The sequence below is a fragment of the Globicephala melas genome, chromosome 18, assembly GCF_963455315.2.
Source record: "Globicephala melas chromosome 18, mGloMel1.2, whole genome shotgun sequence".
NCBI classification, from domain to species: domain Eukaryota; kingdom Metazoa; phylum Chordata; class Mammalia; order Artiodactyla; family Delphinidae; genus Globicephala; species Globicephala melas.
The window spans coordinates 5,777,295-5,790,172 of record NC_083331.1 but is presented as its reverse complement, the minus strand read 5'-3'; the positions used below and the strand labels follow the sequence as shown (position 1 = coordinate 5,790,172).

Sequence of the window (12,878 nt, the reverse complement as noted above, 5' to 3'; positions counted from 1 at the left end):
GGAAGCAGGCGCCAGTGTTGGGTCCCCACCTGCTGGCCACATCCCTGCTCCTCCTTAAGTCCTGCGTCCTTGTCACTGAAGTGACAGGCTCCACCTAGGTCACCTCCAAAGCCCTTGCCAGCCCAGAGGGCCTAATTCACAAGTCGTCCGTTTCTGCAGGCTGTTTGCTGGGCACATCATTTGTACAGAGGAGAGGAACTCCACAGACCGTCATGAAGCCAGCTCAGCAATTCAGCCCCGCTTCCTCCTGGTGGTGGAGCCTGGCTCTTGCCAATTTGAGTAACTGGGTCACTTCCAGTTTAAACTCTGTTGCTTTGGGGCAAACGCTCAGTCAGCTCAGGACCCTCCCACTTCTCTCTTTCCCTTTCCTTCTCCCAGGATTAAATTGGGATTATGGGAGGCTTATTTAAGGTTTTGTTACGTCCGTGACAGGGTGGAGAGCAAGAGCTAGTTGTGTCTGTTCCATGGTTGTCTTTGGCCTCCAATGAGCTGGGACCCGCCCCCTGGTCCGGAGTGTTGCCCTCGTTCCTTGCCGACGGCGAGGCTCCTCCCGGCCCCCTCCCCGGTTGTGGTGCCCAGCACGTGGCTCCCCTTTCCTTTGGTCCTTCTGTGCATCCCATGCTGGGGGGCGGTGTAGCTGGCAGACTTTGGTGGTCTCCCTCGGGATCGTGCTCTAGCTGAGGGCCCGGGGAGCCCTCCCTCATGCCTAGGTGCCAGACCTGAACAGAGACACCCGCTAAACTTCTCAGGGATCTCCATCAGGGCTTGTTTTGCTGGAAGATGCTGCCCTCGTCTCAGGAGCTCGTCAGCATCTGGACCCCAGCTCCACTGCTTCTGAGTCTCCTTCCCAACCCTGACCCCACTGAACTCATCTTGGTTGGAAAAACAGTTCTGATGTTATCCTGACTCTCCTCGCCCCTGATTTATTTATGGCGTAATTTATTTATGGTATAATACATGCTGGGAGGACGAGGGAGCCACTTGGGAACATGAAGAGCCATCCAAGTTCATGCTCAAGCGAACTTAGGTGAAAAGAAAGATAAATCCATATCTAGTTGATTAAAATATTTATAAAGACACAGGTTACTTATCTCAAAACCTGAGAAAGGTCAGAAATGACAGACGAGACAGTGGGGTGGAATGAATCTGGGTCACAGATTGCGATCCAAGGAGAAGGAGGGAGAAGAGGAGGGTGGGGACGCTTGGCAGTGTACGGGAGAGGAGGCCCAGGACCGAGGTGGCTTAGGTGCCTGTCCACAGGCTGGAGGTGGAGGTGAATTCAGGTCAGGTGCACGGCTTGGGGGTGGGGCGGGCCCAGAAAATACCCGTGAGCAGAACAAAGCTGACCGAGGAGGGTCAGGGGAAGATGGAGGACGCAAGGAGGAGCAGCTGGGGGAAAGACCTGAGCAGGACGGTGCTGAGCTCGCCTTGATTAGATGACTGTGGAGAAACGGTTACAGGTAATTCAAGACCGGTCTTCGGGGGTGGGGGAGGGGAGGGTGGGAGTGTTGGGGGCGAATAGGAAGAACCACGTTGCAGGTGCAAAGCCATCTGGGTCTGGTCGAGGAATTTGCATGGGATTCTGGGAAAGGGAAAGATTCGGGCTGCCGAGGAGGAAGCTGCTGTCCTTGGCAGTAGCTGGTGAGTGATGAAAACCGGAGAGGCGGCAAAGATTACCGGGCTGCAGACTTGCAGAAGCAGCAGGACACTGGCACAGCCCACAGGACGGGGAAGTTGGGCAACAGGGAAGGCTGGGTGAGGAAGGGTGGGGAGGTTGAGGTCTCAGGGCTATTTATATTCAGCCGGAGACGTCCTGGAGACCTTGGTACGTGACATACCGGAGAGGAGAGGCCCGGGCGTGTGCTGGAGCAGGCGTGTGTCAGGAGGCAGTGATGGGAGGAGTGGCGAGCTGGGCTCGGTGCGAGGAGAAGGTCGGGGTGCTTCCCGTGAAAGCGTGTAAGTCAGGCAGCCCTCTGCCACTCCACCTCTGGGCTTGCAGTGCTGAGAGCGCAGCCGGGACACCGCTGTCTCACCTCTCTTGCATTTAATGTAGAACGTGAAATTTACAATCCTCTTTAAAGCACTGACCAGAGAACGTGGTTTACGCAGCACAAGAGAGGAGCATGGGATCCGGAGCCTCCCGAACTTGGATTAAAATCCTAGCTCTGTAGAGAAAATGTGGTGTATGCATACAATGGAATATTGCGGAGCCTTAAGAAGAAAGGAAATTCTGACTCATGCTACAACACGGATGGATCTTGAGGTCATTATGCTAAGTGAAACTAGTCAGTCACAGAAAGGAAAATGCTAGGTATGATTCCACTTATAAGAGGTATCCAGAGTACTCAAACTCATAGAAACAGAAAGTAGACTCGCGGTTGCCAGGGACTACAGGGAGGGGGGAGGGGGAGTTATTGTTCAATGGATTCAGAGTTTCAGTTTTGCAAGGTGAAAACATTCCAGAAATCTTTTGCACAGTATATGAACAGAGTTAACACTACTGGACTATACCTTAAAAATAGTTAAGATGGTAAATTTTATGTTACGTGTTTTTAGCACCACCAACCATAAGATTTTTGAAATCCTAGATCTTCTGGTCTCCTAGTGGCTGTGTGACCTTGACCTTGTACAAGCCAGCTAATTTCTTAGAGTCTCGGTTTCCTCATCTGTAAGATGGGCATAGAACACCCACCTCATGAAGACATTCTAGGACTAAATAAAAGCATGTATGTGAAGCTCCGAACGTAGCACCTAGCACATCAAAGGTGTTCACGTTCCATTTAAATTAAATTAGTTCCCCTACTATCAAAACCTGGATGGTTTTCTTTTAAGGACCTAGACCTACTAGGTCTAGGCCTTTAGCGGCATATCGTAGTGCAGCCTCCACAATACTGAGGATGAAATAGTTAACAGGAAGCCCCCTGAACTCTTATTCCTAAAGATTTGTGATACACTACACACCAAGTGTCCCAGCATCCCTGTTCTCGATCAGAGGAGGGTCCCAAATAAAGAGGTCACTCTTCCCATCAGAAGACGCTGAATACAATCTCTTCTGACACAAACTGGGCAGAATCCAAATACCACTGTCCAGAACCATGGGTTTTCAGACTTTCTGGTAGAGAAACCCTTTGCAAAGCAGCAGTCAGTAGTAGCAGGCATTTGGGTGAGCCCACGGCAGAGAACAAATCTCCCTAGGAATATTATTACTGAGTATTTACTGCATAAAGTGAAATCTGAGCAAGTCCCATGCAGAGACGTGAGACCAACGTGGAATAAGCTTAGGAGAACACCGAACCTGAAAACCCGAGATGTAGAGGACTTCAGACCAGAACGTTCTCGGAGCCACCCCTGGCTAGAGATTTTTTCTTACCCTTCAGGGAGAAGAATCTGGGAGTTTATGCCAAAACTCCTTTCTATATCATGCACAGTTTGTTGCATCAAGTTGTAAGTTATCTAGAAATACCTGCATGGGTCTTATTTCGTAGTGTGGGTTCAAGCATTCTCGACACTTCCTTCTGTCATCTTCATAAAGTCCTGGGTCCCAGGCAGCTGCCAGCTGGTATTACAGCAAGATACCTGCACAGGGTGGACCCCTTCTGAATCTTGCAGTTAAAATCCTGGTGCCTGGAGTTTCCAGGTAAGCAGTAACCCTCACACAATGTTGTCTGGGTGTGCAGCCTGTAACAATAGTGCACCACACCCAGAAAAACAATATGCCAAAATATTAAACTCTCCTACTCAGGCGCTATGTCACGTAGGCCATGCATCTTAAGATGTCAGAGCCCTTGAGAGGGTCAGTCAGACTGATTTGATACTTTCCTATTGCTCTCAACTTTCTCAGGCTGTTTCTTTTTTTTTTCTTTTAAGGTATTCCATGGCTTGTCCCCACCTTGAGTGACAGCATGGTGAAGGGGATAGAGCAAGGGGCTTTGGCATCAAGGCCGCAGTGAGGTGAGATCCCATCTCTACCTCCTTTAATGGCTGTGTAAGCTGATCCTATTACTTAAATTTTTGTAGCCTCAGAATTCCTCCTCCGTGGAGTAGAATTTTCTAGAAGCTACCTCAAGTTTATGGAGAAAAGAGAGATGGTGTAGCTGAAGGGTAAGGGCTGCTGCCTGGTCCGTAGGAGCTGCTCCCTGAGTGTTAGCTGCTGCCCCCCTCTCCCCCCACCCATGTTGCCCTCTCATTTCCCCTGATTCTGAATCTTGTTTCATCCTTTCTAATCCCGGAACCAGCCCTGAGGCCTTCAGCTCTTTCTCTGATGAAGACTTTCATTCCTGGACGCTCCCATCCCCCCACACGCTCCAACTACCTGATAAACAGCCTCTAATAGTCACGAAAAGTTCGTCTCTCCTCTCTTTACACACACTCTCCCCTCACCAGTTACTTCTCCCTCTTCAGGAGAAGGCTGACCGGGCCCTTCACTTCGGGCTGTGCCCACTTCCGAGTATGTGACCCGTTGCTGACACGTCAGCGTTTCTCTCATCTGGCCCCTCTTGGGACCTAGATCTTTTTCATCACACTTCCCATCATTTGTTTTGTGTTCCCATTCTGTGTGTGTGTGTGAGAGGGAGAGCACGTGTCTTTTCTCTCTTCAATGCCCGTACCCCCTTTTCACCCAGACTCCGCACCCCATTTGTCGTCAGAGGCCCAGCAGGACAGGTCGGCCCCTACGTGAGCTCTGGCCTGCCCCTCCTTCCAGCTCAGCATCCTGCTTGGAACTTTCTCCCAAGCAGACGCTGCTAATTAACTCGGCCTGAACCCCGGTCTCAAGGCTACGTGTTCACATGAAAGGGCTGTTGAGACCACAAGGACCTCCCTGCTTCCTGCAGAGGGAAGATCAATCTCTCCTTTCCCTTCAACTTATAGTCAACTTTCTCCAGGAAGTGGCTGTTCCTGATTTTATACTATGTCAGAGGTAGCAGTTCAATCCTGGAGTTTCTATTTGAGAAGTTGCATGGAGGGTTTCAACAAGTGTTCCAAAGCAGGTTCTTTTCCCTCGGTCCTGCTCGGTGAATTACATCTGGCTCATGTACATCCTGTTAATTTAAAGCGTGTCTCTGTGATCTGCAATTTCTCCTCATCAATACCGTTGAGGACCAAGCAGTCTGCAGAGTTTATTTGTTCTATCTTATGCTAAAAACAAAAACATGGAACTGTTTGTGACCGAGGCCTGCTCTGATGTTTGGAAACCACACGATGGGCTCTTGGTCCCCTGCAGCGAGTCCTGGTAGAGCTGTGGGGATAGCTGAGGGGGTCTGATAAAACCCAGGGCCTGGCACCCTGCAGCTTTTAAAGAGTGAGCTGAGACACACTGCTGTGAGGAGACGCAGGAGTGCGGCCTGTTTATCTCCACTTTCTCCATGGACATCTCTGGACACATAGGGTTGCTGTTTTGTTTTCACTGATTTGGACTTTTTCCCCCCTCACGGTTAAAAGAGCAAACAAGCTTTAAAAATGACCTAATCGTTGTCCAGGGTGACTTCATGGGAAGTCACCAACCTCCCCAGAATGCAGAGTTGGAGCAGGGCTGGTGCCAGGAAAGGAGATTTGGAATTCGGAAACTTTGAAGCCCTGTAAACAGCCATGGAAGTATTGCGTGAGTCGGACCTCAGTTCCCCATCCGCAAAAATGCCAGTTGTTTTTTTTTTAATCTTTTTTTAAAACTTATTTTTGCCTGCGTTGGGTCTTCATTGCTGCACGCGGGCTTTCTCTAGTCGCTCCACGGCACGTGGGATCTTCCCGGACCAGGGCTCGAACCCGTGTCCCCTGCATTGGCAGGCGGATTCTTAACCTCTACACTATCAGGGAAGTCCTGCCAGGTTTTTAGATAAGGAAGAAATTTAAAGATCTTTCAGGGTAAAGAACTGCATAGATTATTTTTTATTAATTATTTATCAGAGTATAGTTGATTTACAATGCTGTGTTAGTTTCTGCTTTATGGCACAGGGATGCATAGATTAGTATCATGATTCTAGGTAATATAATGTAGGTATAGTTTACACACTATTCCCTTTGTGTGAATCCCCCCAAGGCAGGGCTATGACTCATGGTTGACAATGAAGAGGACAAAGATTTAGGGAACCCTGGACTGGACTTGAGAAGTTCACCCTCGAGCCCCAACTACTGGTGATGGTTACTTCAGTATTAGTATTTTATAGATTATACTTTACAAATAGAACTCATGCTCCTTGTAAAAACATCCAAACAACAGAAATATTTAAAGTATGTAAAGCAAAAATCTCTGGGCCTGCCTCCCCAGAAGGGGGTCAGCAGGGTGGTGACCATCACCTGGGTCTCTTCCAGGCACGCACACTGAGAACTGTTTGTTTTAACGAAAGTTAGATCATACTCTGTGCATTGTTCTGCGTGACAGTTGCGTCTTTTATTCTTAAGTGGAAGTGACGTGGGGTGGAAGTAAGCGCAGGCTTCTGCATCAGAGTTGTAAGTCCCCAGCCCCTTCTGTTACTGGCTGCGTGTTTTGGGGCAAATTGCGTAACTTCTTTGAATCTCATCTTTTAAAATGGGTACTGGGGGGCTTCCCTGGTGGCGCAGTGGTTGAGAGTCCGCCTGCCGATGCAGGGGACGCGGGTTCGTGCCCCGGTCCGGGAAGATCCCACATGCCGCGGAGCGGCTGTGCCCGTGAGCCATGGCCGCTGAGCCTGCGTGTCCGGAGCCTGTGCTCCTCAACGGGAGAGGCCACAACAGTGAGAGGCCCGCATACCGCAAAAAAATAAAAATAAAATGGGTACTGGGGACTTCCCTGGCAGTCCAGTGGTTAGGACTCTGAGCTTCCACTGCTGGGGGTCAGGGTTCGATCCCTGATCAGGGAACTAAGGTCCCATGCTATTTAACGTCTAGAGCTCTTATGCAGATTAGAGGTGATATATGTAAAATGCCAGGCACATGCTGAGTATGGAAGATCAGGATTATTTCTAATAAACTTTAAATTCTAGGGTATTTTTCATTCTTGAACTGTCACAATGCTAGATTTTTCTACTAATTTGAGCAAGATTGGCTGTAGTTCATAAAGACACTCTCTTAGATGTTTTATTTTAGTAAATTCTCAGTGGGGTTCACTCCTGTTTTCTTTTTTTTCTTTTTTTTTTTTTTTTGGTACGCGGGCCTCTCACTGTTGTGGCCTCTCCCGTTGCGGAGCACAGGCTCCGGACGCACAGGCTCAGCGGCCATGGCTCACGGGCCCAGCCGCTCCGCGGCACGTGGGATCTTCCCGGACCGGGGCACGAACCTGTGTCCCCTGCATCGGCAGGCGGACTCTCAATCACTGCGCCACCAGGGAGGCCCTGTTTTCTTTTTTTAAATCAGTGATTTTCAACCTTGATTCCATGTTAGAATTACTTGGGAAGCTTATAAAAACCCCAAACCAGACCACACCCCATAACGACATCAGAATCTCTGTGGGCAGGACCTATGCCTCTGGATTTTTCTAAAGATCCCCAGGTAAGCCCAACACTCAAGCCTGGCAGAGAATCATCACTTTCTGTGATGCCGTATATGCTCTCACGAAATAAACATACAGGCCAGAACACAGTGGATTTCATTTGCTCGATGTGTTTGTGTTCATGGAAGAGTTTATTACCTTTCCTCTTTCAGTGGAGTGTAATTAATATTTAAATACACATGCAGAGTGAACACCAGATAAAATTAAATCAAAGTATTGCAAATTGTAAAGTATATCTATTTTTATTATAAAACACATTAAAGAATATTTAGAAAGTAGAAAAAAGCAAGCAAACAAGCAATTCACAAACAGTCCCACCACCTTTATATAGATATATTTCTGCTATTGTACTAGCAATGGTGCATTTATTTTTTTCTATAAATAGATTCTACAATATATAATTATCATATCAAACATTATAATTCCTTTTCATTAGGGAACAATTCCATTATAGAGAAACCGGCTTCGGGCTCAGAGCTCTGAAGGGGCTCCGAGCCAAGTATGATTCCTGCTGACCTCGGCCACATTCCTTCAAAGCCTTTTTGTTACCTTTATTCATCTTCTCTTTCAGAATGGAATAACGCAATGGAGACGTGCAGGTGATGACAGGTATTGGCTGGAGTCAGGAGGAGAGGGAAGACGATCGTTTCCACAAGTCACTGTGAAGCCAGGTTAGAGTCATTTGTTCTCCACAGTGAAAGCCTCACTTATTAAGAAGCTCTTCACAAAACCTGTGGAAAAGTCGCAAGCAACGGTCGGCAGTGGCTGTCGCCAGGGGGAATCGTGTAGCTGGGGGAGAAAAGTCGCCCTACGCCCTTCCAGGCCATATTCACATATTTCTTGCCCCAGAAAGCAAACACAGAGTTTAAAACGACCTATTCTTCTTTTCTGGAGTATGATTTTTTTTCTTTTTTTGAAATTGAAGTATAGTTGATTTACAATGTTGTGTTAGTTTCAGGCGCACTGAAAAGTGATTCAGTTATACATATAAGAACAGTCTATCCTTGACTGATAACTGCTTTCTATTAGCCCTTCTCTGGGACAGGTGCTGTCTTGGGTGTCTTTACGTAAGTTTTCTCGTTTTCTGGATTCACGTTTGCCTTGTCATAACAATTGTTCTAAATACACAGATACGTCTTGATCTTTCGAAGCTGCTGATAATTCTGCCCACAGGTATTCGTAGGAACCCAAGGACAAACAGCAAGACAATTCGCTGGACTTGGGGCCACAAGGCAGGTGTATTGAAGGGAATGGGTCATGGGTGGAACATACTTAGACCTACTTAGTGGGGTGAGAGGAAAAGAACCTTTCTGATGCTAGAGATTCCAGGGGAGGAAGGGAGGTTTCCGAGGTCGTCTCTGTGGCAGGAGGACATTTGTGGAGTGTAGGGGGAGGACACAGGTGCAGCCTGAGAGCGAACGCAACCAGAGCAATCCCACACCCGATGAGGGGTGCATTTATATTGGGGTCCCACGTCTGACAACCCCAGGAAGTGGCCCTTTGCCCGTTCATCATAAAGTGAACCCTGTGGGGAGTGGAAGATGAGTTTAGAACAGTGTCGGCCCAGCAGGCCTCAGGAGACGTTGCTGACTGACTGCATTGATCTAACTCCAGGAGAGGGGAGCTCCCGCATTTTGGGGGGCCCTATGCCCCACACAGTCTGTGAAGAGGGTGCATTTATACCTATTGTCCTAAATGAACTAGAGGCAAAGGAGCCGAGTGACGACCCTGAAAAGTGGGCTGGCATTTGCAGCTACATGGATGGACCTAGAGATTATCATACTAAGCGAAGTAAGTCAGACAAATACCATATGATATCACTTATATGTGGAATCTAAAATATGACACAAACGAACTTATCTACAAGGCAGAAACAGACTCACAGACATAGAGAACAGACTTGTGGTTGCAAAGAGGGAGGGGGCATGGGGGGGATGGAGTGGGAGTTTGGGATTAGCAGATGCAAACTATTATATTGATATGTAAGATGGATAAACAACAAGATCCTACTGTAGAGCAAGGGAACTATATTCAATATCCTGTAATAAACCATAATGGAAAAGAAAAAAAGAGTGGGCTGGGACATTTTCGACAGCCCCAAAGGTCCTGGAGACAGAAGGGGATGTTCTTGGTACCTCTTGGAAGGAGAAATGGCCAGTGATTAGATGCAAAGGAGAGGTTTTGGAATAAAATGGATGTCCCTCCAAATAACCTACCAGTGAAGATTCTCTGGTCAGGTCCTCACAGAAGCATTTCTAGGTAACTGTCACCCGTGCCAGGAAGGAAGACAGGAAGCATGACTGTGACCATTTCCACGGCTCCCTCAAGCATCCCCGACCACACACCTGGTCATCTTTGGGTAAGTCAGCCGCTCACAGAGTTCATGCCATTCTGCCGCTGGCAGGTGTCCTGTCTGGCTTCTTATTGATTTCCTTCAGATTTTATTACAACTTGCAGTGATTTTCTTTCTTTGTTTTCTTGGTTTGTTTGTTTTTCCTTCTTTCACCCCCCTGGACAGTAAGCTGTATGAAGGTGGGGAGTACTTCATCTGTCTGGGTTAATCACCTCTGTGGCTAGACGGTGCCTAGCACAGAGTAGGTAGTTAATATTTGCTAAGTTAAAAGAATAAGTTTAAAGAATATTCAAGAATAAATGAATACATGGAATTTATGAACCTAGTGTCACATACGATTAAAGTACTAGTCGTTCTCGTGTTTTTACCTGTTTCACTCCATGCCAGCCCAGGCCTGTGGTTTCTTCTACTTTCCTTTAGTTTTAGGCATATGCAGTTTCTATCCTAGCACTTGGGTCACTACCTGATTGTTATGTACATGCTTCAGCAACCAAGAGAGTGTGAGGTGACAGGGGGACCCCGGGACTAGAAAGCCTGCCCTGAGAACTGGTACCTCTGGCCTTATTTCTTGTCCCTTTATGACGCGTTCCGACCTCCCTGAAGACCCCCAGACTCTCGAGTGCACCATGCTCCCTTCCATCCCCGGGTCTTTGCACAGACCGTTCCTTCTAACTTCCTCCTGCCCCTGCTTTGGCCTCTGCTTCTGAGTTGAGCACCCTTCACATGGGCTCCTATACCATCCTGTGTATCTCCAATCTCACACTTAGCTCATTAGCCTGTAATTGCATGTTTAAGTATTTGTTTTTATTTACTCATTCATCACTGAATATTATCTGAGCACCCAGGATGTCTTAGGCATGGCTCTGGGTACCGGGGATTCAGTAGTAAACAAAATAGGCAAGGTCTCTGCTCTCTGGAGCTTACGTTTTAGTGGAAAGAGATAAGCAGTTAACAAATAGAGACTCAGTTATATGTCATGTGCTAATAAGTGATATAAAGAAATAAAACAGGGAAGGCAGAGACGAATAGGGGTCGGAAGCCTATTTTAGATAAAGTGATTAGGAAAGGCATCCGACAAGGGAACGCTTGTTTTATCATCGGCTCAAAGGAATTAGGGGAACAAGCTATGAAGATGTCTGGGCACCTAGTGTTCAAGTGGCAGAAACAGCCAGTGCAAAGGCCCTGAGGCAGGAACGTGCTTGACATATTCAGGACATTGAATAAGCAGAAGTGGTGTGGCTAGAGCAGAGTGACCACGTTAACCTCAAATCCAAGTACGCTCCATGAGGTTAGAGACCACGTTCCCCTGGCTCAAGGTATATCCCTAATGTCTAGCACGGGGCTGGCACATGCCCTGAAGGTGTTGAAGGAATTCACACCTTGCAACAGCTTGCCCATTTGCCTAGTTTCACCATCAGGTCCTGAATGAAATAGACAGCGAGGAGGCCACTGAGCCTTTGGACAAGGGCAGGTCTGGGCAATGGAGGAACTGAGTAAATAAGTAAGAACAGTAAAGGGTTGAGAATAAATCTGAGGGTCCTGCCTGGTGCTCCAGGGATCAAGGCTCATTACGGCAGAGGGCTCTGGAAATGAGTTATTTTCTTTCTCTCTCTCTTTTTTTTTTTTAATATTTATTTATTTAGGCTGTGCCGGGTCTTAGCTGCTGCACGTGGGATCCTCGCCGCACTGTGTGGGATCTTTAGTTGCGACATGTGGACCTCTCAGTCATGGCATGTTCTCACAGTTGCGCATGCATGCGGGATCTTAGTTCCCCGACCAGGGATCGAATCCAGCCTCCCTGCATTGGGAGCACAGAGTCTTACCCACTGGACCACCAGGGAAGTTCCTGGAAATGACGTCTTTTTTTTTTTTTTTTTTTTTTTTTTTGCAGTACGCGGGCCTCTCTCTGCTGTGGCCTCTCCCGTTGCGGAGCACAGGCTCCAGACGCGCAGGCTCAGCGGCCATGGCTCACTGGCCCAGCTGCTCCGCGGCATGTGGGATCTTCCCGGACCGGGGCACGAACCTGCGTCCCCTGCATCGGCAGGCGGACTCTCCACCACTGCGCCACCAGGGAAGCCTGGAAATGACTTCTTATTACTACATTGTGTTAAAAGCTCACTCTATGAAGTTACTTTCATACCAGATAAAGCCAGTATCCTCTACTCACTAGTAGTGTCTGGTACTGCACTAGATGTTTTGTGCGGATTCATTTGGCATGACTGTTATGGAGATTGGATGCGATGACCTCTCCATTTTACAGATGAACAAACTGACGTTCAGTGAGATCAAGTAACTGGGCCAAGGTTAACGGCAGAGACAAGCCATGAAAACAAAGCAGTAGGATGCTGAAGGCTTCGCTCCTGACCGCCGTACCGTAAACGCCCCCTCCTCCTAGCCCATCACGGTGGCAGCCGAAGGCAGGCACAGACTGAAGCTCAAATTTGAGTTAGATTTGATCCCAAATCAGTGTATTTTGAAATCAGATGACAGCAACTGGCCCATGTTTTTCTCCTGGATTGGGATCAATCCAGACTTGAGTATAAGGACCAACTACGGTGGGAGGAAAGTCTTTGACAAGGAATCCATGTCCCACGAGGCTCAAAAGTGACTGAGGGCAGTGCGCCTCCCTAGGAGGGGGCCTGGCGATAAAAGGAAGTTGTGTCTAACAAGGGAACGTCTGGAATTTTTCATGAAAAATGGCAGCCCACCCCTGGAAAAACTGTGTCACGTTCCATCTCTCCAAGACACAGATGAGATGCTCAGTGCTCCCGCTGAAACAAGTAGTGACGGGAATTCTGGCGGCAGGAAGAACAGCAGCGTCCGCCGCAGAGATCAAGATATGCCTTCAAAAACAACAGGTCGTGTCATGATTCATTCACTTGCAACGTGAAGGACACACAGGGATGTTTTGGCTGTTAATGCCTGGCCTCACCATCCAGGTCCTACAGTGGGAACTCATCAGATAGCTCTGTGTGGCCTCTCACACTTTCGCAACCCTCTTCCAGGGATATATGGAACTCGTCATGATGACAAACTCAAGGCCTGCTAAGGGTGGCAGTTTCC

At 48.0% G+C, this 12,878-nt stretch overlaps 1 long non-coding RNA gene across 7 annotated transcripts; it reads left to right on the top strand.

Annotated features, from left to right (window-relative positions):
• The first annotated feature begins 1,044 nt into the window (after positions 1 to 1,044).
• On the top strand, positions 1,045 to 12,872 carry LOC132593869 (uncharacterized). 7 transcript variants are annotated; one of them, XR_011376917.1, is made up of 7 exons: positions 1,045 to 1,460; positions 2,110 to 2,311; positions 3,868 to 3,951; positions 8,034 to 8,133; positions 8,593 to 8,694; positions 9,077 to 9,821; positions 11,707 to 12,872. It is a non-coding gene; the product is annotated as an uncharacterized lncRNA (long non-coding RNA). The 7 variants fall into 7 exon arrangements; XR_011376915.1 differs by lacking the exons at positions 1,045 to 1,460; positions 2,110 to 2,311 and adding an exon at positions 1,591 to 1,641 and having other exon boundaries at positions 9,077 to 9,253; positions 9,722 to 9,821; XR_011376918.1 differs by lacking the exon at positions 1,045 to 1,460 and adding an exon at positions 1,591 to 1,641.
• Positions 12,873 to 12,878: the final 6 nt, after the last annotated feature.